The sequence below is a fragment of the Engystomops pustulosus genome, chromosome 4, assembly GCF_040894005.1.
Source record: "Engystomops pustulosus chromosome 4, aEngPut4.maternal, whole genome shotgun sequence".
NCBI classification, from domain to species: Eukaryota; Metazoa; Chordata; class Amphibia; order Anura; family Leptodactylidae; genus Engystomops; species Engystomops pustulosus.
The window spans coordinates 174738913-174764966 of NC_092414.1; the positions used below are offsets into that span (position 1 = coordinate 174738913).

Genomic DNA, 26054 nt, shown 5'->3' on the forward strand with positions numbered 1-26054 from the left:
GCAGGTGGGATTTTTCATGCATGTGCCTTTTTTTCCCCTTTGGTCTTGTCTGTGGTTGTTAAAAGGTTGCTGTGTGTGGTCTGCAAAACATAGATTGTGATAGTGAGACGTATGCTGGAGGTTGCACTTCAAAGAAAATCTACCATCAAAATCAAGCATAAGAAAATGGAGGCACTTACTCATAGATCCAGGCACAGTGACTGTGGTAATAAACTTTTATTTGTTCAACTTTTAAAATCAACTTTTAAAATTGATGATATTCAGTTTGAAGGGCTCTGGGGGTGTTACTAGAGCTCTCCATGTTCTGGCTTCACAGGCTGTCCATCCCTCTCCCTACTCCTTCAGTACTTCCCCCTCCCTCTGTCTGATGTAATGTCACTGCAGCAGAGGAAGTTTCAGCACACAGTAAGAGGGGGGAAGTGCTCCTGCTCAGTGTAACAGTATCTCTCCGCAGAGCCCTACTGTCTCATTAGCATCATTTCTAAAGATGATTTCTGAAGGAAGGAGACCATGGATAACAAATATAAGAAGATTACCACAGTCACGTTGCCTGGATCTCCAAGTAAGTGTCTCTGGTGTATTATGCTTGATTTTGATGGTAGATTTCCTTCAATTCTGCAAAACTAGTTATATTATTATGAAATGGTCCTGATACATATGGGATTTATACCCCTTCCCCAAGTCACTAGGGGAAGGGAATACAATGTGGTAGGCAATATTTTCAAAGAAGCAAATTTAGCGCCATACACTGGCTACCATAGATGGCTGATGCTTTGAATATGGAATTCATGCAATCCTATCACAAGAAAGGGATCCCCAATAATCCGGATAGCGGAGAACTTATTCTCAATAATGGGTGGAGTGTCGGGAAAGACCCGCATCCTGCCACTTCATTGAATTCCAAGGCTGAAGATTGTCAAGCAGTGCTGTAGAATGAATGCTTGTCTTGCCGCTTCACTCATAAGTGAGAATTCCCCGGACCACTGGGTCCCGTTCCTGTGATTATTGGGGGTGCCAGCAGTTAGACCCTCTTCAATCCCCTTGTTATCCCCTATCCTATCCTGTGGAAATAGCATAACTTCCTAAGTTGGTACAACGCCTTTAAGCATGACTAGTAATATAACAACTTGCAACTACAGCTTACTTTTAAGCATATATATATATATATATATATATATATATATATATATATATATATATATATATATATATATATATATATATATGTATACACAGTACAAAGTGAAAAATGATGATGTTGATCTTCCTTTTATAAACATTGTTTCCCCCCTTATTCTTTTGCTAGATGCCGAGTCCAAGGACTTATGTCTGATAGCTGAATGCACTTGGGTGTGGATCCTGACATTCTGTGGGTCATTTATTCTGACAAGTAATGGCCCTATAGAGCATGTTGTAACAGCACAATACACAGACACATAAAACACACCATAATATGCGTAAACTAATCATTCAGGGTTTTGACATCTGCAGTTATTATAAGATAAGGGAACACGATAATGTTGTTTAAACTGTGCTCTAAGTAAATAAAGGATATCATAAAAGAGAATTAGTCAACTTATCTATGGCTCACACCCAGGACTTCATGTTTATTTTACAGAACGTCTTACATATGGGATATGTTATATATAAAACATTTTTTTTGAAGAAGAAAACATGCAAGGTTTTATGGTTGGCTGTTAACTACTATATATGGTATCTGGTATCTTCACTTGATGTTATCATGTGCAAGGTTTAGCAAAGAGGAAGTCCTTATCTTATAAGAGCCGGTGCTTATACTTTTCTATATATCACTATAAACAACTGCTTCCTCTTTCATGTAATGGTAACTACTTGTCAATCTTTTTGATCCTTTATCAATAGAATATAGCAATCCATAAAACCATACATCATGTAATCAATTTGGATTCCTGAATGTGTTACAAGTAGCTACAGTCATGGCCATAAGTTTTGAGAATGATACAAATGTTAATTTTTACAAAGTCTACTGCATCAGGTTTTATGATGGCAATTTGCATATAGTCCAGAATTTTATAAAGAGTGATCATCTTAACAGCAATTAATTGCTAAGTTGCCTAGAAAATGAACTTTTTCCACCAAAACACATTTCAACTTCATTGCAGGCCTGCCTTAAAAGGAGCAGCTAACATCGTTTCAGTGATTGCTCCAGTAACACAGGTGTGGGTGTTGATGAGGACAGGGCTGGAGATCAAACTGTCATGATTAAGTAAGAATCACACCACCGAACACTTTAAAAGGAGGCTGGTGCTTGGCATCATTGTTTCTCTTCTGGTAACCATGGTTATCTCTAAAGAAACACGGGCAGTCATCATTGCACTGCACAAAACTGGCCTAACAGGGAAGAGTATCGCAGCTAGAAAGATTGCACCTCAGTCACCAATCTATCGTATCATCAAGGAATTCAAGGAGAGAGGTTCCATTGTTGCCAAAAAGGCTCCAGGGCACCCAAGAAGGACCAGCAAGTGCCAGGACTGTCTCTTAAAAGCATTTCAGCTACGGGATCAGGCTACCAGCAGTGCAGAGCTTGCTCAGGAATGGCAGCAGGCAGGTGTGAGGCGGAAACTCTTGGAAAAAGGCCTGGTGTCAAGCAAACTTCTCTCCAGAAAAAACATCAGGGACTGACTGATATTCTGCAAAAAGTACAGGGAGTGGACTGCTGAGGACTGGGGTAAAGTGATTTTCTCTGATGAATCCCCTTTCCGATTGTTTGGAACATCTGGAAAACAGCTTGTTTGGAGAAGACAAGGTGAGCGATACCACCAGTCTTGTCTCATGCCAACTGCAAAGCATCCTGCAACCATTCATGTGTGGGGCGGCTTCTCAGCCAAGAGAATCGGCTCTCTCACAGTCTTGCCTAAAAACACATCCATGAATAAAGAATGGTACCAGAATGTCCTCCAAGAGCAACTTCTCCCAACCGTCCAAGAGCAGTTCGGTGATCAACAATGCCTTTTCCAGCATGATGGAGCACCTTGCCATAAAGCAAAGGTGATAACTAAATGGCTCAGAGAACAAAACATAGAGATTTTGGGTCCATGGCCTGGAAACTCCCCAGATCTTAATCCCATTGAGAACTTGTGGTCAATCATCAAGAGACGGGTGAACAAACAAAAACCAACAAATTGTGACAAAATGCAAGCACTGATTGTGCAAGAATGGACTGCTATCAGTCAGGATTTGGTCCAGAAGTTGATTGAGAGCTGCCAGGGAGAATTGCAGAGGTCCTGAAGAAGAAGGGTCAACACTGCAAATATTGACTTGCTGCAGTAACTCAATCTAACTGTCAATAAAAGCTTTTGTTACTGGTAATATGATTGCACTTGTATTTTTGGATGTAATAAAAAAAATATTTGACAAACACACATAAAAACCAGAGGGCAACAGATCACGTGAAAATATAATATTTATGTCATTCTCAAAACTTATGGCTATGACTGTACATGTATACCACATGGGACCAATTCAATAAATTATGCACATACCTCCCAACCATGCCGAATTCCAAAGGGACAGTCCCAATATTTTGGGCTCTGTCCCACTCTCCCGCCCAGCAGGATGTGTCAGGACATCAACTCTAGGTGCAATGTGATGATGTCATCCCTGCCTGCCAGCTTCAGTACTACACACAGCAGGAGAAGAGGAGAGAGGAGTTGCTGCAGGGGAACGGGGGAAGGTGAGTATATGTGTTTACTATTTTACTCTGGTGGCACAATAATAGGGGGAGCTGCTGGGGGAGCACAGTAAAAGAGGGGTACAATTAGAAAAGGAGCTGCTTTGGGGCAAATTAAGTGGGAGCTGCTTGGGGGCAAAATAAGAGAGGGAGTACAATATGGGAGACTCCTGGCCAATCATGGCCATGACTAGTTGTTAGGGGTGTTAACATACCGTTATTGTCTTTATGGAAATGTTCGGTCCACTCATCTCTACTTAGAAATATTGGGTGGATATGGTGATGTTGTTTTTCATTGGCATTGGAGATTTTGCTCCATTTGAATATCTTTGATCAATTTAATTTAATTATTTTTTTTTAATTGTTAACTGGGGTATGCATTTAAAGAAAATCTGCCATCAAATTCAAGTATGATAAACCAAAGGCATTTACTCATAGATCCAGGCACCGTGAATGTGGTCATCTTCTTATATTCGTTATTCATGGCCTCCTTCCTTCAAAAAATCAACGATTGAAATTATGCTAATGAGCCATACGGGCTCTGTGGGGAGGGGGGGGGGGTTATCAGAGACCCTCTGTGCTGTAACTTCTCAGACTGTTAAATTGTGCAGGAATACTTCCCCCTCCCACTGTGTGAGATTACAGCATGCAGAGGGACTGGCAAATGCAGAGGGAGCAGGAGGAAGGGTGAGATGTGCTCCTGCACAGTGTAACAGCCTGCTAGGCTACAGCACAGAGGGGCTCTGGTAATGCCTTTAAAGAGCTAATTAGCATAATTGTAAAAGCTGATTTTAAAAGGAAGGAGGCCGTGGATGACAAATATAAGATTACCACAGTCACAGTGTCTGAATCCTTAAGTATGTGTCCCTGGTTTATCCATGCTTCATTTCGATTTTAGATTTCCTTTAACCCCTTCAGGTCTAAGCCATTTTAGGGCTTTAGGACCAAGCCTGATTTTTCAAATTTGCCTGTGTCATTATAGAAGGTTAGACATTTATAATGCTTTAACATATCCAGGGTATTTTGAGATTGCATTCTTGTCACACATTATTATTATTATATAAAAATTATTAATTTTCAAAGTTCTTTTCGGGCAGATAGTCATAGCACCCAAGTAACTTTATAGCTAACATTTCCCAAATGTCTGCTTTATATCGGCATGCGCTTTTTATGCATGCTCTCTCTTTTCTAGGTTGTTAGGAGTTTCAGAATTTTGGGTGCAATTTTTCTCATTTTTATGAAAACCGCCAAAAGGCTTATTTAGAGGCAATAACATTTAATTTTGGCCAAAAATTAAACCATCACAATGTATACCCAATTTATCCCGAGTTTAAGGATGCCCCATATGTGGTGGTAAACCACACGGCTAGGCATAGAAGAGAAGGAGCGACATTTGGAGCAGATCTGCACATTTGTCATATTTTGCAGGCTATAGAATGTTTTTTGGAATTTGGAAATATGGGGGATTATTTTTTTTGTGGATGAGATTCACTTTTCAAGTACATAATTTATGGGGGGGTTCAATAGCTTATAATCAGATTTTATTACTGTATATACTCGAGTATAAGCCAACCCGAGTATAAGCCGAGACCCCTAATTTTACCACCAAAAACTGGAAAAACCTATTGACTCGAGAATAAGCCGAGGGTGTAGTATACAGCCAGCCTGCCCCCTGTAGTATACAGCCAGCCTGCCCCCTGTAGTATACAGCCAGTCTGCCCCCTGTAGCATACAGCCTGCCCCCAAGTAGTATACAGCCTGCCCCCAAGTAGTATACAGCCTGCCCCCATGTAGTATACAGCCTGCCCCCATGTAGTATACAGCCTGCCCCAATAGTAGTATACAGCCTGCCCCAATAGTAGTATACAGCCTGCCCCCATGTAGTATACAGCCTGCCCCCATGTAGTATACAGCCTGCCCCAATAGAAGTATACAGCCTGCCCCAATAGTAGTATACAGCCTGCCCCCATGTAGTATACAGCCTGCCCCCAGTATGCCAAGTGAATAAAAAAAACTTAATACTCACCCTCCGACGATACTCACCTTTGATGCTCGCCGCGGCTCCCGGTCCTCGGCGGTGGCTCCCGGTCCTGGCGGCGGCTTCCGAACCTCGGTGGCAGCTCCTCTCTTCTTTCTTCACTGGCGGCTCCCGGGCTCTTTGCTTACGTCGCTAGCCGGCAGTCGCGTCCATGCGATCTGCGGGCGGGCGCACACTATGATGCGGCAGTGTCGCCGCCGATGACGTCATCAGCGGCGACAGCGCCGCATCTTAGTGTGCGGCCGTCGGCAGATCGCAGGGACGCGACTGCCGGCTAGCGAAGTAAGCAAAGAGCCCGGGAGCCGCCAGTGAAGAAAGAAGAGAGGAGCGGAGCCGCTACCGAGAATCGGGAGCTGCCGCCGAGGATCCGGAGTATTATTTTTTTTTTTTTTTACTCGTTTTTTTTTTTTTTTTAAGTTGACTCGTGTATAAGCCGAGGTGAGGTTTTTCAGCACATTTTTTGTGCTGAAAATCTCGGCTTATACACGAGTATATACGGTGGTGGTGGTTTAAAAAAAAATCTTGTTTATGGGTTTTAGCAATTTTATTCCTGGACGTTCACCGTACCATAAAAATAATGGGTTATCTTTATTCTATGGGTTGACTTGTTTTGCAGAATATATAACTAATTTTGTAAGTAATTTGCTTGTTTTTGCATCACCATGGACATAACATTTTTATTTTTTTTGTTTACACAGCTGTTTTAGAGCTTAGTTTTTTGCAGGACAAGCTGTACTTTTTCTTGGTATCATGTCGGGGTAAATGTTACTTTTTATGCTGTTTTTATGCGGTCAGATGTGAAAATGTGATCACTTGTTCATTGTAATATACTGCAATACTTATGTTCTAATGTATTGCAGTATACTACATAGTTAGCCTATGCTTTCTGCATAGGCCGACATTAGTTCATTGTAATATACTGCAATACTTATGTACTAATGTATTGCAGTATACTACATCGTCAGCGTATGTTTTCTGCATAGGCTGACATTAGCAGAATGCACAATCTAGCAGGCTTCTAGTGAAGGCAGCTTTGGGGTCCTTCATTGGACCTCAGGGCTGCCATGACAACAATTGTCGCAGCAATGCACTACAGATGACGCCGTCACTATGACCACGGTGTCTATTGAGTTAAACAGACGGGCTTCCAATAGTCTCGATCGCGTACTGCCGGGATCCCACGATGGTCACCATGACGTGACTCTATGTCAAGGTGCGGGAGCTACCTGCATCCTATGACGGAGAGTTACGTCAAGGTGAGGGAAGGGCTTAAAGGGAATCAGTCACAACATTATCACAAATACAGCTAGTGACAGGTTCCAATAGAGTCCTGTTCACTAACTGGCAATGTTCCACACAGCAACATGTCCTAGAAGAGACCTGTCAATCAGGACTAGGTAGGCCGGGCAGTGCAGTGATCACTGCAAATACCAGACACCATTACTATCATTGGACTCACATCAGGTGATTTGCGTATAAGTTTGCAAACTGATTTTTTTTAACATTGTAACCATGGAAAGGAACCGTTTAGGCATAAGGGCAATACTTTTTAATCATAGTTTTTAATGAAATATTTATTTTGGGTGGGTTAATTTGCATGGCAGGTTCTCTTTAAGACTATAGGTAAAAAGCACCTAAATCTAAATTTAAAAATAGATATAAATTTAGCAAAGTAGTTTTCCAGCAATTATTCTACGTCTATGTCAATGTCTAGTTTAGAGGTTATGTCCATGTTTGCAGGTTTTTGTAAATATTCCTATTATTTTATTAACAATCTTTATTGTTCCAGTGCATCTAACATGAAAAATGTCACCATTTAGCAAATCACGAAGATTACAAATTTCCTATCATTATGTTTCTCCAGTTACTGGGTTGACCTATAATATCTCCATGGTAGCAGACAATAAGCAAACTGAGTATAGTCAGATGCTGCGGTTGCATCCTTTTTCAACTGCTTGCTGTCTGTTACCATGGGGACACATTTGTCTGCAGTGAAGTTTTAGATACATTAGTATATAGAGGCAGTTCCCGAGTTACGTACAAGATAGGGTCCGATAGGGTTTGTTCTTAAGTTGAATTTGTATGTAAGTCGAAACTGTATATTTTAGAATTGCAGTTCCAGAAAAAAATAATTTTTGCCCGAGTGACAATTGGAGTTTAAAAATTTTTCAAGTTTTCAAAATCTGATTGATGCAATCTGGGACTATAGTAAAGCTTTCAAAGAGCTTCAGCAGACGTCACAGGGGACAGGAGGGTCCATCTGTAACTATGGGTCGTCTGTAAGTTGGCTGTCCTTAAGTAGGGGACAGCCTGTATACAGCTATCATGCTGTAGTGCCTTCTCCATTGTACAGATGAATACCTAAGGGCTCACGGGTTTTTAGGCCTACCTCAATTACCTGTGCTTTTCATATGCTGCCAGTGAGCTTGGCTCTTGCCCCGAGGACACCAGAAAAGACTTCCTGAGGCACAGACACAGCAGGAATAGGTCTTGCTCTGAGTTTTTTTGGCCGTGTGTCCACCCATAGATGCATGGGGGCATGTGCTAGTCGTGGAAACACTAGTTAGCAAAAGTTTGTGTGTAGGAGGTCTAAAAGTTTACTGTAGGTTAACTATACAAGTACCACACATCAAGAGGCCTGGAGCCCACAAGAAATCTTTCCTTTTACTAATGGGCTGGTTATCAATAAAGGCTATGACAGTTTTGACAGTTTTGATTTAGGTGTTTTTTACCTACAGTCTTAACGAGAACCTGCCATGCAAATTATTGCAGAGGGAGCAGGGTGAGACAGCCTGTGAATCTACAGAATGGAGGAGCTCTGGGAAACGCCCCAGTAGCCTTTCAGGCTCATTAGCATAAATGTAAAATGATCATTTTAAAAGTTGATTTTAGAAGAAAGGAGACCATGTATAACATATATAATCAGATTGCCACAGTAACAGTGCCTGGATCTATGAGTAAGTGTCCATGGTTTATCCATGCTTGATTTTGATGGTAGATTTCCTTTCAGTTTGTTTCTCAGTATGCAATCTGTGATTTTCAAGCACTGAATACTGATCTTTTTTTGTCAGTCCGTGGAAATCACGGATAGCATACTGAGAAAGACAACGGATAAGCCCTCAGGCTTAGTTCACATGCTTATTTCTGGTTGCTAGAATGCTATTTTATGGAAAGCAAATACTGAGTCTTTCCATTTACCATAGTTTCCCACAGAGTTGCATTAATGCCGTTTTTACTTTTCTTTAGAAACGGAAGAGGATTATGGAAACATAAAACAGAGATGGGAACTTTTTCAATTTTTTTTTTTGTGGAACTGTATTTAACAGATTTTTTCACCCAGTTTGTTAACATTTACAAAAAGTCAGTGAGATTAGTTTGACATGATCTAACCTCAGTAATTCAACCATGCTTTTAAATGATCAGTAATCCTCTTTTTCATAAGGGATTAAATTCATTTTACTACTATTAATATAAAAATCACTGGCCTGTACTTGCCAGATTCTCATCTACTACCCTTCTTGTCAATGAGTATTATATTACTTATCACCAAGAACATCTCCTGTTAGTCTAGATATCAGTGCTGCAAAGTAAAAGAAAAATTACAAATGTGGTTCTACAATGCCTTTTATTGGTTAACCATGTTTATAATGTACAGGCGGTCCCCTACTTAAGGACACCTGACTTACAGACAACCCCTAGTTAGAGATGGACCCCGTTGCCCACTGTGACCCTGGTGAAGCTCTCTGGATGCTTTACTATATTCCCAGAATACAATGATCAGCTGTAAGGTGTCTGTAATGAAGCTTTATTGATAATCCTTGGTCCAATTACAGCAAAAAATTTTGAAACTCCAGTTGTCACAGGCAAAATTTTTTTTTGTCTGGAGCTACAATTATAAAATCTACAGTTTCGACTTAAGAAAAAAGCTCTGGAACCTATCTTGTTTGTAACCCGGCGACTGCCTGTACAGTATTCTATTCCACCAATAAAAACCAAGTAGACACATACAAACTTAAATACAATTGAGTGCCTTTTCACACGAGCATTGCAGAGTTTGGTGAGTGAAAAACTGACATTTTCCATCAGATTTCAATCAGTTTTCTGTTCAGTTTGTTCATTGTGTCAGTTTTTCACGCATGTTTTTGTTCAGTTTTTACTGCATTATAAACGCATATGAAAAAAAGGAAAAATGATGATTGCGGTCTATCTTTTCTATGGCAATGGATCAGTGCAAAACAAACTGCACTAGAAGTAGTGGATTAGAATATAGATGGTTTGGGCAGTAGCCCAGGGCCCAAGCTTTCAAGAGGACCCATGGCCACCCAGACTACCCACCAAATTTTATACTTTTATACCCATGAAATCTTCTCCAGCTCTCAATACACATGAAGATCCTCCAACGATCCTGAAACCGCAGATTGATAGCAGGCAGAAGGGACGCATCCTCCAAGAAGCTTGATTCTAGTACCACATGTAGGAAGTGACTTGTAAGGATTATAATATTCATACAGCCCAGTGCCCATCTTAATCTGCTCCTGGTGAAAAGCAGCACCTCGAACAATGGTGGACGACAATGGAAAAAGATTGTCCTGGGTCGCATACATGAGCTCTTTTTTTTACAACTTGTGACATCCACAGAATTCACTGCCTTATGCATGATCCCATAGAAGGGAATAGGGATGTGTCCTATCCGCTGAAACAATGGCTAGTACATGTCCCGAATTCCTCATCCTGTGCATGAGCCCTTAATCTTAGTTTACAGTCCAAAATCATGGAAAAATAGCTTTCAAGTAGTAATGTTTCCAAAAATAGAAGTGTTAAAAATATATTTTGGATCGGGATAATCACCCCTAATATACAGAAAAAGCCATGAAAATTATTTTTAGAGTAAAGAAGAACAGGGCATCCAAGAAGTGATAATATGATGTCTGCAGAGCCCCAATGTCAACACCATCAAGTCTGTCTGTGGTTACTTCCCTGCCGTTTTCCTTCGAAAACTGATTGCAAGTATACCGAGAGGACTTGATACTGGCAAAAGGTGGCCACATAAAATAATGATTTTTTAATTGCTATTTACTCTGCATTTTGTTAATTAATAAAAAATTAAAACTACAGGTATTCCGTGACTTAACGGGGTATACACATTTTGAAAAATTGATTGTATGAAGAAAGATTATCCGATTTTCCAATAAACTTTCTATATAAATTCCTCAGTTTTCTAGATCTCTGCTCGGTGTCATTCTATAGAAAGCTTCCATGTTTACTTCCTGCGGACAGATATCTGACCGTGGTCACACAGGTGTACGGCTCGTTATGTCACAGAGAGTAATCAGATGTGGGTGTTATAACGAGCCATGCACCTGTGTGATCATGGAAGATTTCTATCCACTGGAAATACACAATGAAGCTTTCTGTAGAATAACAGCAAGCAGAGATCTAGAAAACCAAGAGGAATCGCTACAGAATATATTGTCAAATTGTATAACATTTCATTATTAAAACAATAACCTGGGACTACCCCTTTAAGGACACCTGACTTAGAGATGACCCATGGTTAGAGATGAACCTCATTGACCCTTGTGACCTCTGGGGAAGCTCTGTGGATGCTGGTAATTTAAAAATTTTGATCAACTGTAAGGTTTCTGCAATGAAGCTTTATTGTTAATCCTTCTTCCCTTGTGAAACCAAAATTTTTAAAATCTAATTGTCGCAGGGACCAAAAAGAATTTATCTGGAGTTACAATTACAAAATATACCAGTTCTAAAAAATTCAACTTTACAACAAACCTAAAGAACTTATCCCTTATTTACATTTCCATTTATAACCCCTTATCTCCCCACCTGTTTTTCACGTTAATTTTATTTTTTACTCACCATAGATGTTTGGAGTCTTGTTATTTTTCGGGACTAAATTTAGGTTTTAATAGCATAATTTTTGGTTCCATATGATCTACCGATTAACTTTTATTAACCCTTTCTGTGCAGTACATTTAAAAAGGCAAAACTGCATTAATTGTTGAACCAAAATAGCATAAAAAATTATTTCAGTTTTTTTTAAATGACCTTCATTCACACAATGAAATCCTTTTGGGGAAAACTAATAATTTGTACGAGTATATATTTCTACATTGTTATTATTATTCTGCAGTATTGATACTTCTATAATTAATCTGTTTACTGGGGGATAGGCTTTCTATAATTAATCATTATATGTGCAAGAAACAGAATAACATGTAGACATCCGTCCTAAATCATTCTCACTCACCCATTCTATGGTCTCCCTAAGTGCTCTAATGTCTGTGATTAAAAGGAACAGAATAGGACATGGGTAAGACAATCTCCTGAGGCTGTTTTGTGGCTTGTACCATCACGTTTGATTATGTTTCTTTAACAAGTAACTAAGTCACTGAAACTGTAAATAGTGTATGAAACGACTCCCCATCATGTACAGAAGAAAACACTGGAAATAGAGATAGTATTCTATATTATTCTATATACAAGGTTGTACCTGTAAAAGAAAGTGATGATAAATGGTTCTGTATCGAGCTACAGTGAGTGAGCAGGTGCAGGGACGTCCCGCACTGGCCCAATCTGAAGCCAGCCATGCCCCTTTCATGCCCCTCTACACCCACTTGCCATGGAGGTAGATTATTGGGTAAGTACTTGCATTGCCATGCGGTTCTTTACACATTGCAATTATTTCAGTGCTTGTGATGATTGTCCCCCATAGTTCTTTACTAGCTCCAACATGTGGCTTTAACATAACTGGGCTACAAATGTTAACTGAAAGGAATTTAATCCTAAACTTCATGGCAAATGTAGGGCTGTCGGTAGTTTTGCATTGTTGCCATATACTGACCTCTGCTGGTGATCATATGAAAAACACGTGGTTGCACCAAATTGTTCCCATTCCCCACTTAAAGTAAACACACACCTTTCCTTTTTCTTAAGTAACAAGTAAAGGTAAGAGCTACACTGATTTCTATAACATTTGGCTGTAATTTTACATTATACGGAAGGGTAATGCAAGAGGTGATCTGAGCAAGAAGCCATCGACATGCAGAAAATAAAATAAGACAACGTGAAATCACTGATCATGTGATCTCAGTCAACAGTACAGAAGAAAACACTGTACAATAAACTCTACCTACCCTCTGTGTTTATAGCAAACAGATACAACCAGGATGTGATTTTATTACATATAAGCAGAGGAAAATATTTCAAGAATTGCAACTAATGAAAAACACGTAAATACTCTAGAGAAATTAAAGAGAGTGAGACTTCGTAACATGTATCCCTTGGGATGATGTCAGGATGTTTTTGTAAGGCAGCTCTGGCACATCGAACATAAGGGTCAATGAGGGACAATTACAGCTCATTGTGCAATAGGTGAACTTGTTTGTGCAGGTCCATGCATCTCAGCGAATCTCCCATTTACAAAGTATGGAATTATTTGACAAAAACAGTAAATTATATAATAATAGATAAAGCGCAATTGAATGTGCAGTTTAATAAGTAGCCTGTAAGGAAGATAATATCTAGCAATTCTACAAAATGAATTCTAGTAATGGTGTACATATATACACATGTTCTCTTTGTCACCTTCAAAAAAGTGCACATACTTACTCTGCTCCGGCTCCCAGTTCCTGTGCAGCTCCGGTAATCCAAGCCTTAGGATCTGCATCTGACTGGAAGTTTTGGGGGGTCATGGGACCCGATTTATCCAAAGAGTGGCCTCCTTTGACCACCAACAGAAAGGTAGGGCATATCCAAGAATCAATAGCCTTTTAAAGGGAACCTGTCACCTCTAGAAATTTAGAGAGGAAAGGAAGCTGGCACTCACTATGTAAAATTTTCAGACTTTAGTAGGCAGGACTAAGCGCTCAGTTAGCGCGAAACGGACTGTCACCTCGAGTAGGCTCCTGCGTGATTCCTCTCTCCTGCATCATGTTTTTAACGTTGTTCTGGAATAAAGTCTGCAAATTTTACATGGTGAGTGCCAGCTTCCTTTCCACTCTACATTTCTAATGTTGTCTTTCTATGGACTATGAGAGCTAGAGCACCGCACCGTATTAAATTGGTCGGTCGCCCTGGCAATTTATCTCCACTATCAGGCTAGATAGCCTATATGTGAGATTACAACCGGAGCAGTGCCCCCCTCATCATCTCTTTCGAACTTGGAACCTGTCTCCTCCCCTACCCCCACAAAACCACAAATAGTACCTGGTCAGGGGCGTAACTTGTCGCAACCAAGCCCATATGGTGCACCTTTCCTATATGAGAAGACTTGTACTATAGACAATACATTATAATCATCTTGCACTGGAGTCCATCAGCTTCAAGTTACGCAAAAGGAGTTTTTATAGTTTTTCAACATTGTAGCATTCCTGTAAACAGTACTTTTATACATCCCCTCTCCTTGATGTGAGTCAACTAGTTGGGGGAGCAGTCAAGCAATGCCTCACCTCTCATCGACTTGACTCTCTTGCTCGCTGGAGTACTTGCGCATGCGCACTGCTCGTCTTATCTTGGTGGCAGCCCAGTATGTACACGACTGCCATCATGGCCGACTAGCAGAGTGACGCTCCGGCAGTTGAGTAGTGTAAGGCATACGGGTGTGCATGTGAAAGGGTTCGGTACAGGCTAGGCTTTCTCTAAGATAAGAGGAGCAGTGCGCATGCGCAAGTACTCTGGTGAGAGAGTGACGTCGATGATAGGGGAGGGTGGAGATTGCAAACAGCCGTCAGAAGGCAGGGTTGCTTGACTGCATCTTGGCAAGGTGAGGGGATGAATAAAAGTACTATTTGTAGCATTGCAAACTGCAGGACCAGGTACTATTTGTAGTTTTGTGGGGTTAGCTGAGGTGACAGGTTCCCTTTAATGTTAAGTTTGATATTGTGGCATGCTGGATGTGGAATACATACATCACAAATCTTATTTTAACATTTTCCATGTTTACTGTTGTCTTCATTGTTTGCTGTTTTTCATTTCATGCATTATATAGGATGTGTAATACTGCTCACATATGATTTTACCACCTTCCTATCTAAGCATCTAGAAACACAAATACACTTCATAATATTTTATCAATAGGAGCATACTGCCAAATTACTTTCATTTGCAATAACAATAACTTCAACATTTTTCGTTTGTGTTATGTGCTCAGTGTGCTTACTGTGTGTCCACTTTGTGCCTACATGGGGCCAAGACATCCTTGTGGAGCAACATAAAGACTGCCCATGTTCTGGGACCCCAGAGAACACTCTTTTCTGTAATAGATGATGACTATAATAATCTGAGCTAATGAATAAAGGATGTGATAATAAATTGACAATACAGACAGTACCTGGGGGTGGAGAAGAAATCGATTTTTGCTGCATGGGGCACTTTTAGAAGCTGGTGGCATAAAAAGGCAGAAAGCAGAATCTGGAAAGTGATTATTTCCCCTTCTGATGATGGAAAATAGATTTTTCCTTATTAATGCAGAGATTTTATAACATTTTGATAAATCAGAAATAGAAGCTAAAACTATCCATATAATCAATTGTGATTTGCTAATATCAGGTGATAGGAAAGATTCTTCTTTATACAATGGTTTGTGAAGTTTAAGCCATGAGCAGAATCATGTTTGTATAACATGAATCATGTTTCATGCAGTGAACTTAGCGGTGTGAGCCAGCCCTTATGATGCTATTTAATGATGATAAGTGGCCACCACTAAGCCTTACGATTTCTTCTTAGACTGCACCGGATATGCCATTGTTTGTGTTACATTGTTACATTACAAAGTTACATAGTTTATATGGTTGAAAAAAGATACATGTCCTTCAAATTTGGGGGAAACAATTATTTATAACATAACAGTAAATGTTATTTAGGTGTAAAAAGGCATCTAGACCCTTCTTGAAGCTCTCTGCTGTCCCTACTGTGACCAGCGCCAGAGGCAGGCTATTCAACAGATTCATAGTTCTCAGAGAAAAGAAGCTCTGTCGCCTCTGATGATTAAACCTTGTCTTCTCCAGACAAGGTTCTCCTGGAACAACTTTCCCCCAATTTTTTTGTATGAACCATTCATATATTTATATAAATTAATCATGTCCCCTCTTAGTCGTCTCTTTTTCTGACTAAATAAATCTAGTGTTAGTGGAAGCTGTTAACAAAGGGGTTGTACCAACTTTGCATGGTTTCCCCTACCAATTGAATCAGTGAATGTCCAACTGCTGGGACTCCCATCAATCACAAAAACTGACCCTCAACAATACAGAGAACTCCCTAATGATGGTGTGTCAGTTTGAGCATTCACCCTTCCACTTCATTGAATAGTATGAGAGTGGCTGGAAGCTGCAGAGCACAGTGCTCTTTGCTGGGGCTCTGTCCTCATGATTCAATTGAAAAAATTTAATCATCCGTCCTCATGAAAAAATTGAACATATGCACCAACTACAGACTCTTATGATTGCTAAAATAAACTATAGCTAGGAAAATCATGTAATTAACTATATAATGAAATATGTCAGTGGCGCACATGTATCTTAGCTGTGGCTTGGCTCCCTATACAATTGTGAGTGTGATGCATCTGACTGGCATCACACTTGCATCGTGTGCTCACTTGAGCGTCTGACCCAAATGCTGAGTAACCAGAACTCAGCATATCCATTCAGTTCTTTTTCTGCTGGTCCGATGTGTCCTCTGAGTTTTTCCTTTTCAGTTGTGTTAAGGTCTTTTTGAAATCCCCATAAACTTGTCGACAGCTCAAAGCCATTCCCTACGCCTGGTAAGAGCAGGTATTTTTTCTGCCAAAATTTAAGACTTTTGTGAGTTTTTTAAAAAAGTTGCAGCTTCCACATCTGGGTTCAGGTGATAACTCAGGGAACACTGCAGAAAACTTACCAATGATGAGCTTTGAAGGGTTAATGGTCTAGTTGCAAAAGTGCACATGCACCTAAAAAGTTGCAAAAATAAATGTACCCCAGTGAGTTAATACTGCACGCAGCACTACCAAACTTAGTTCCAGTTGCCCAGGAGCACTTCTCCCTATGCAATTTTACAAAAAAAAACCTTGATACATATAATACTTTCAGTTCAATTAATGCATTTTCCCAACAGAGAAACTAGGATATGGAAAACAACTCTTCTAGAAAAAACCCAATGGTCAATGGCGTTTAGACGTTGTCTTTCTGTTCCCATGTGACAGAGCTCTCAATGGGACACGGCAGGGTTTACAAATGATAAAGGCATATGTCTAAATGTTTCTTTGTTGACTTTACATTACAAAGTCTGTTCAAGTATCAACATCAGATCTTATATGTATAAGGAAAATCAACACCTTGCAGGGAACTGGTGAGAAATAAGAGTGTGTTTTCTCACCTCCTGATCTCTGCTGTTCCCCTGGACTCACACATTGCCACCTACTATCTGGGAGGCCTGCGATGAAGAGGAGGTAACAATTAAATAATTTTCACAGGAACATCACATTGCAACCAGGAGGGTGTCGAGCAATACACACATATGACCGCCCAGGAGCTGTCAGAACAGCGATCACAAATCTCCTTTTGTTAAAGAAGTTGAAAGATCTGGGGCTTACTGTACTATAAATATCACAGAACAGCCATGTGCTGTAGAAGAACCCACATCACTAGTAAAGATGAGCAGATCATTCAAGAACCTATTCGTTGAAGCTTCACTTTTTTCAATAATTTTTCAGAAGACTCAGTTCAGGTCTGAATCGAATTGTTCCTAATTGATGTTGATCCATTTGTTATGGAAATTGATACATAACCCCCTCTAAACTACAGATTTTTTTTTTATAAAAAAAGGTCCTATCACGTTTATTTTGTACTACTTGTTTTCCTAAGATCCCGAGGGTCAGACCAATCAGAAGGTGCGCCGGACTCCAGCACAGCCCGATAGGATGTGTGTTGTAGAGGTGCTCTCTACAACACACATCCTATCAGCTGTGCTTGCGCCCAGCGCACCTTCTGAATGGTCTGACGAAGGGTACTACACCCGAAACGCGTTACCTTCTGGATGTTTTTATTTGAAAATAAAATATCAGTTGATTTGATCCTACTGCATCATTCCTTGGTCTAACTAGTGGTTCACAAGCGCACCCATTAAGCCTCATATTGCCTCTATTCTACTTCATAAATATGGCGCACAAGGCACAGCAAACATCAGCCATAAATCAGCCAAACAAATCTCAGAAAGCCAATAATAAATGTCCCCCATGGTGCTCATTCCAGAACGCATGCGTTTCAGTAGAAATGCATACCCTTTTTGGCAAAGCCCCTCCCTGTTGCATTTTCCAAAGGCATCAAAAACGCAACACATGAGCGCAGCCTCAATCTTATCTGTATAAAATAAATTAAACAATATAAGAGCTTCTTATAATATATCAGTTTTATATGCCAATTTGATTCAAGTTGGTGCCCGATAATTGACAGATTTGCAACAAATGTACAAATCAACAAATCTATTCATTCATCTCTAATCGCTAGTACGGAATGCCCCAGGACATGACAACCAATATCACAGATTTACCCGGTTTTTACAACTGTAAGGAATTTATACTGAAAAAAATAATAAAATAAATAATAACACTTTGCATAACCTTTTTGTCATTTTGTTTATTTGAGAAAACCTCAAAATTTGGTTTTTTTTTCTGGATAGCCAGAAAACCCAATCAGTGCAAAATACATGACTACCCCTAGCACTCTTCCATGGGCATGGCCCTCTTTCCCTCTGCTCACATTTTCAGCTGGACCAGAAGGGGTAAGCTCATGTGACCGTTGTGTTTAAGAAGGATGACATATCAGCAGTGACATCATAATAATAATAATTCTTTACTTATATAGCGCACACAGATTACGCAGTGCTGCACAAAGCATGTCAAATCGGTCCCTGTCCCCAATGGGGCTCACAATCTAAACAACCTAACAGTATGTTTTGGAGTGTGGGAGGAAACCGGAGCACCCGGAGGAAACCCACGCAAACACGGAGAGAATATACAAACTCTTTGCAGATGTTGACCTGGGTGGGATTCAGACCCAGGACTGCTGTGATCGCTGATACAAAATATCCACTGCAACCAAAAGCACAGGAAAAAGGGGGCTGTACTCCTGCCAGCGGTAGTAAGCAAATAATTTTTTATTTTGCATCTCCTTCTCTTTCAACCACAAAAGGTATTTTCAGCTTAGCTTGCTTATCCCTCTCAAGAAGGTGATGCAACATTCCATGTATCCCCTAGCCACATGGGAACCCCACCTATCTCAAGAGTGAATGGTATTAGAGGTCATGCGTGTGCTACTCCATTCAATGGGAATGCCAATTCAGTAGGCATTTGGTTTCACATCTCTATTCATAAATGGTGCCAGACCCCCGTTCTTGTTACCCATGAAGGTGCCAGTTGTTGAGACCCCACTGCTCAGCTTGTTATCCCATATACAATCGATGGGAGGGGGTGGGGGGGAGGTAACAATAAATCTTGAGTCAACCCCTTTAAGAGTGTTTTTAAAAGGTAAATGGAGTAAATCCCTATTTCATTCGTGCAGTGGACTCCATTAAAAGCCTATGAGACTGCAAAGCATGAAACCTTGCTCAGTTCACTGAGCACTACATCAGTGATTTTCAACCTGTGTGCCGTGGCACACTAGTGTGCCGCGACACATGGTCGGGTGTGCCGCGGGGAAATTTCCCCAAACTATGGTGCCCCCTGTGTTTTGTTTCCCGGCGATGCGCAGTCACGGCTTCTTACAATGTAGGAAACGTGTACAATAACACATGCGCAAGCTTTGAACCTCGTGCGACAAAATGACGTCACCAAGGCCGGCGCATCATCCTGAGAGCGGAGAGACTCTCGCATTTGCCCACCACCAAGGTAATGCCCACCAATAATGCTGACTATATGAGCTTTTGCCTGAGTATATGAACTGTTGGCAGAATACTCAGCATATGAGCTGGTACTTTAAGTACTCCAGCAGTATACTGCATATAACAATGAGAAATGTAAAATGAGAAATACTATAGTCATGAGGCTGGAGTACTACAAGTACCAACTCATATGCTGAGTATATAAGCTGGCACTTGTCCTCTGGCCTCATGGCCTTAGTACTTCTCATTGTACCCCTTTATTTTGCAGTATATGAGCCACATAATAATCAGCACCATATACTAAAAACAGGGAGAAACTGAGAACTGTTGAGGAAGAGCTTTGTGTGTGTCTTTCCACCATTCCTGCCAGGATATCCCTTTGGTGTTTATCGAAACAGGCCCAGGTTTCACACTGAGTGAGTAAAATAAATTTAGAATCTATATTATTAACTATATGTATAATATGACTGTTTTAGTGTCATTTTGTGCTATTTTGGTTGGTGGTGTGCCCCAGGATTTTCTAAGTATAAAAAGTGTGCCGCGGCTCAAAAAAGGTTGAAAATCACTGCACTACATGATAAATTTTCATGATCAGCGAGGACCCAGTGGTCGGACACCTACTTATCAAGCACTTACCACCGATCCACAGGAACTGCTGGCTTCAAGGTGTTACTACCTGAAGACTTATTGCTCTAGTTTACAAGGAGCTACAGCTTGTGCTGTGTACCCAATGCCAGGCAGTTCACTATTCGGGCATGGCACGTCTGTATATATTTAGTAGTGTGATGAACTCTCGCCACCTGTGTGACATGAAGTTACACCACATATTGTCACACAGTGGGATATGTGGGAATTTTTCACATGCTGTCATATGTCTCTCATAGTCTTTCTCACATTCCATACTGATGACTGGCGTCCACTGTTAGCGATGTAGACGATTCTTGCCTCACGTGTGCATATGGTAACACATTTAAAATAGAAATAATCAGAGCACTAGATACATTTATCATTATATATGAATAATGTGCTATTCAGAACTAGAATAGTACAATCTGCCCACAAATCACCTGTACAATATGTCAGCTCATAATCCTCTTCATTTCTATGGAAATTACAGAATCTTTTAGTGTGATTTGTTTAGACATATTATAAGTGGCTAATGTTAGAATATCATTTTCCTAGCATCTCTGTTTCCAAAATACCAAGTATCTTTGTTTAACCACTGTGGCACATTAAAGGGGTTGTTCTGCAATTCAATAAACCTTATACTCACCTTTCCACCCGTGGCGCCACCCATTTGTATACAGAGATTGGCAGTGATGTGGCGCCTACAGATGTACAGCAGATACAACAGAGACTGGCGAGACTGTAGTGGTATGCTGAGTGAGGTGAGTATAACTTTGTTAATAGGGTTAACAAGCAGAAGCCCTTTATCCCCCCCGCTATGAATAGGGGTTGCATGTTGGAAGATACATTGAACTCTGTAGGAAAGGGAAGGTGAAAGGATCTTCTGTTCACCTTTTGTTTTTAGTTTTCTTTACACTGGTCTAAAAAGCAGAGTGCAACATAAAGCCCCAATGCAGGTGTGAACAGAGCCTTACACAGCTCCAAACATGAAGTATGTTCAAATCTGGCGATTATCAAGACATATCAATCACTGTATATGTTTGGTATCTCTGTGATCATACTGTCCCAGAGAGGAAGAGCAATAGGTCATTTGTACTGTGCAGTAAAATCAAAGCCCCTAGGAAAAGGGTTAAAGAGTTTTCCCTGTTAGAAACTATTGGCACATCATTATCAATGTTAACAGCTTAACGACATGTGAGGTACATCATGAGATGTCACACGTCAGTTGAAGCTATATGGAGCGGGCTCATGGACTGGTCCCTTAACCCCTTAACGACCTGGCCCTTTTTTGTTTTTTCATTTCCATTTTTCACTCCTCACCTTCAAAAATCTATATATTTTTTTTTTTTTTTCATGTAAAGAGCTGTGTGATGGTTTTCTGCGTAACAAATTACACTTCATAGTGATGTTATTGAATATTCCATGCCGTGTACTGGGAAGCGGGAAAAAAATTCCAAATGCAGTGAACATGGTGAAAAATAGCATTTGCACTGTTTTCATGTGGGCTTGGATATTACGGCTTTCACTGTGCGTCCCAAATGACATGTCTACTGTGTTCTCTTGGTCAGTACAATCACAGAGATACCAAACTTGTATAGGTTTTATAATGTTTTCATACATTTACAAAGATTAAAACCACTTGTACAAAAAATGTTTTTTTTTTTTATTTTGCCATCTTCTGGCCCCAATAACTTTTTCATACTTCGTTTTGTTCGATTTTTGATATTGTTTTCAATGATTCAATTTTTAGGACTGTACGACCTTTTGATCCCTTTTAATTGAATTTTTATATTATTCAAAATGGCAAAAAAGTGGGCGCTATTTTCCATTGTTGGGTTAAGCGCAGTGAAAAAACGTTATTATATTTTGATAGATCAGGCATTTTCGGAACCGGTGATACCTAATGTGTTTATGATTTTTACTGTTTATTTATATTTATATCAGTTCTAGGGAAAGGGGGGTGATTACATTTTTTATGTTTTTGTATTATAATTTTTTTTATTTTTACTTTTTTTTTATATTTACTTCCACTATTTTTCAGACTCCCTAGGGTACTTTAACCCTAGCTTGTCTGATCAATCCTACCATATACTGCCATACTACAGTATATGGGGATTTCCCACTTCATTCATTAAAATGTGCAAATCTTCGGAAGAAAAGAAGCTGTCATGTCGACCGATCGCCGCTCCTCGATGACGTCATGGGGAGCAAGGAACTTCACCAAGATGGTGGCGCCGGCATTTGAAGCCACCGACTGCGCACGACAGGATAACAACCGCGATCAGTGCTAACATCAATCACGGGTGTTACCGGTAAGTGTTAGCTGCAATATGCAGGAAAGACTTACCGGCTATGGAAAGGGCTCAGCCCGGGAGCCCTCTCCATGTACCTGCACACTACGGCGCGCATCGGGAAGGGTTAAGTGTTGCAATCAAACGCGATTGCAGCATGTAAATGATGTCAGTGCAAGGGCACCGCCATCTTGCATCTATGCTATGACAATGGCAGGCTATTTAACAGATGCAGAGACCCATGCAGTAAAATAGTATATTGTAAAGGTATTTAGAACCACTAGGGTACAATATACAGGCAGTCCCGGGGTTACATACAAGATAGGGTCTGTAGGTTTGTTCTTAAGTTGAATTTGTATGTAAGTCAGAACTGTATATTTTATCACTGTAATCCCAGACAGAATTTTTTTGGCCTCTGTGACAATTGGATTTTAAAAATGTTGGGTTGTCATAAGAACCAGGATTAACAATAAATCTTCATTACAGACACCTGTGATAACTGTTATAGCTGATGATTGTAGCCTAGGACTAAAGTACAATAAATTACCAATATCCAGGGGTCCGTTTGTAACTAGGGGTCGTATGTAAGTCGAGTGTTCTTAAGTAGGGGACTGCCTGTACTGCAGTAAAAAAAAAAAGTTGACAATGAAACAAAAAAAATCCTTAACCCCTTAGCGCTCTGCGCCGTAGCTGTACTGCGCTGAGTCCCGCGAATAGCGCTCAGCGCAGTACAGCTACTGCGCAGAGACGATGCCGGTTCAGCGCTGTATAGCAGCCGAACCGGCATCGTTAGCCGCGGGATTTCAACGGTAATCTACCGTTGACATCCCCGGCTAACACCCGCGGTCGGAGTGGGCTCCGATCGCGGGTGTTTAACCCGTTAAATGCCGCGGTCAACGCGACCGCGGCATTTAACATGCCTTCTGGGGGTCTTTACATCACAATCGGCCCCCCCGCACCGTTTTCGGGGGGGCCGATTGCTGTTTTGCCACCTCTGGGGTCCGATCGGGACCCCAGAGAAGCCTGGAGGGTTTACCTTTAAGATGGCGTCTGTGACGTCATCTTAAAGGCAAAGTGTCAGCCTATGCATCTGCATAGGCTGGCACTGATAATACCCTGCAATACATTAGTATTGCAGAGTATTATCAAGAACAAGCAATCAGATGATTGCTTGTTCATATCCCATGGTGGATCATGTAAAAAAATGTAAAAAAAATGTTTTTCAATAAAAAATTACTTTATAAATCACTAAAAATGCCCATAAGCCCCAAAACATATAAAGAGACATATAACACTCAAAAAAGTCTAAATCATAACACAAACCCCACATATATAGTATCATCGCGTCCGTAACAATCCATAGAATAAAACTAAATAACTATTGAACCCATATGATGAACGCCGTAAAAAAAAAACGTTAAAAACCCGCCAAAAATTATGATTTTTACCTATTATATCCCACTAAAAATGCAATAAAAAGTGATCAACAAAACATATGTACTCCAGAATGATATTGTTGCAAAGAACAACATGTCCCGCAAAAAACAAGCCATCAACCAGCTCTGTAGCCAAAAACGTAACAATGTTATGCCACTTGGAAGACGGCGATGCAAAAATGATAGATTTTTCCCCACATTAGGGTTTTATTTGGCAAATTTAGTAAAACATAAGAAAAAATATTCATGTCTGGTATCCCCGTAATCGTATCGACCCATAGAATAAAGATAACAGGATTATTACGCTATACGGTGAACACAAAAAAAAAAAAGTAAAAAATCCAGTACAGAATTGATGCTTTTCTACTCATGACCTCAAAAAAAGTTCCAAAATTTTCAACAATAGGTGATACCAACCCCAAAATGGTAACACTGGAAAAAGCATCTCGTCCCGCAAAAAAAATGCCGTCACATGGCCCAAATAACGGAAAAGCGAAAATTTTATAGCCTTCAAAAGGGGGCAACAAGGAAACTAAAATCCTGGCAGCTGCAGGGTGCTCCTTCCCTTCTGCGCCTTGCTGTGCCCCCATAACACAAGTAATGTCCACATGTGGGGGGTCGCTGCACTCAGGAGAAATTGTAGAACAAATTTTATGGTGAGTTTTCTCTTTTTATCTTTTGGAAATGTGTAAATTTTAGGGCTAGATGAACGTATAACCGACAAAATTTGACCATTCTAAATTTCACCGCCATTTTGATTCAATTACTATGAAGATCTCAAGGGGTTAACAATCTTTGTAAATGCTGTTTCTGATAGTTTGAGGGGTGCAGATTTGAAAATGGGTTGGTTATATAGGGGGTTTTGTTGCTAAATATGTAAAATTTGATTTCAAACAGTATTTATCCCCAAAATAGTCAATTCCGAAAATACGGAAAATCGCTATTCGATTTGTAGGCCGCGTGACGTCAAAATAAATTATCCAAACATTTCAAAAATTATGAAAATGTTAAGTAGACAAATGGGAAATGTTATTCTGCAAGTTATTTAGGTGGTAAATCTATCTGCCTGAAAACGCGGTGATTTTGAATTTCGAAAATGGCAAATTTTTCTAAAAATTCATCACTTTTTTTCTTTTTTTTGTAAATAAACGCAAAACGTATCAGCCAAAATTTACCACTAAAATGAAGTACAACATGTGGGGAAAAAACAATATCAGAATCGCTTTGATAAGTAACAGTGTTCAAAAGTTATAACCATATAAAGAGACGCAGGTCAAATTTCAAAAAAAAGTTGCGAGCCTTAACCTGCAAACAGGCTGCGTCCTTAAGGGGTTAAAGCTAAAATCACCCCCCTTTCCCTAGAATACAAATAAAAATAAACATGTTAAGTATCACTATGTCCCAAAACTCCTGATCGTTATCCCTGGTGGTGAACCATTTAATGGGAGAACACGCCCAAATGTCTGAATTGCCACTTTATTACCATGTCGCAACACATAACAACTGGAATAAAAAGTAAAAAGTGATCAATAGGTTGTACCGTCCCCAAAATGGTAGCAATAAAAAAAACATAAAATAAAATAAAAACATCACCTTGTCTGTAATTAACAAGTAAGTAATTAAACCTTACACTGAAATATGAAGAGAGTTGTTGGCATCAGAATAAAGTGAACCAAAGACATTTCTTCTGTTTAAAATTCTTTTTTAATCTTCTTATCAGTTAAAAATTCTTTTTTTAAATCTATTAAATTTTTATAAAACCTATATAAACATGGTATCGTACTGACGCAGAGAAGAGTCATTTGGGGCGTGTAAGTCTCATGCAGCTAAGGACATAAAAAAATGTAAAAGTTATGGATCTTTGAAGGTGGGGAACATAAAACAGAAACATAAAAGGGAAAAATTCCAGCAGCAGAAAGGGGTTAAAGTGGAAAAAACTTTTTTTTTTTTTTTTTTAAAACATGGTGGATTTGCTGTATACACAGAGTGTGATACATAGTGCCATATGGTGCCCAGGTAAAGAGTCTGGTACCCAGAGAGAGTACAGTACCAGGGTGTTTTATACAGGGCACAGATGTTATGTA

At 40.0% G+C, this 26054-nt stretch overlaps 1 long non-coding RNA gene across 2 annotated transcripts in view; it reads right to left on the reverse strand.

Annotated features, from left to right (window-relative positions):
* The window catches only part of LOC140125706 (uncharacterized), a 94118-nt gene extending 79727 nt beyond the window's left edge, over positions 1–14391 (reverse strand). For both annotated transcript variants that reach the window (XR_011854705.1, XR_011854706.1), the window contains exon 1: positions 14213–14391. This is a non-coding gene — a long non-coding RNA (uncharacterized lncRNA). The remainder of the gene's footprint in view (positions 1–14212) is intronic.
* Positions 14392–26054: the final 11663 nt, after the last annotated feature.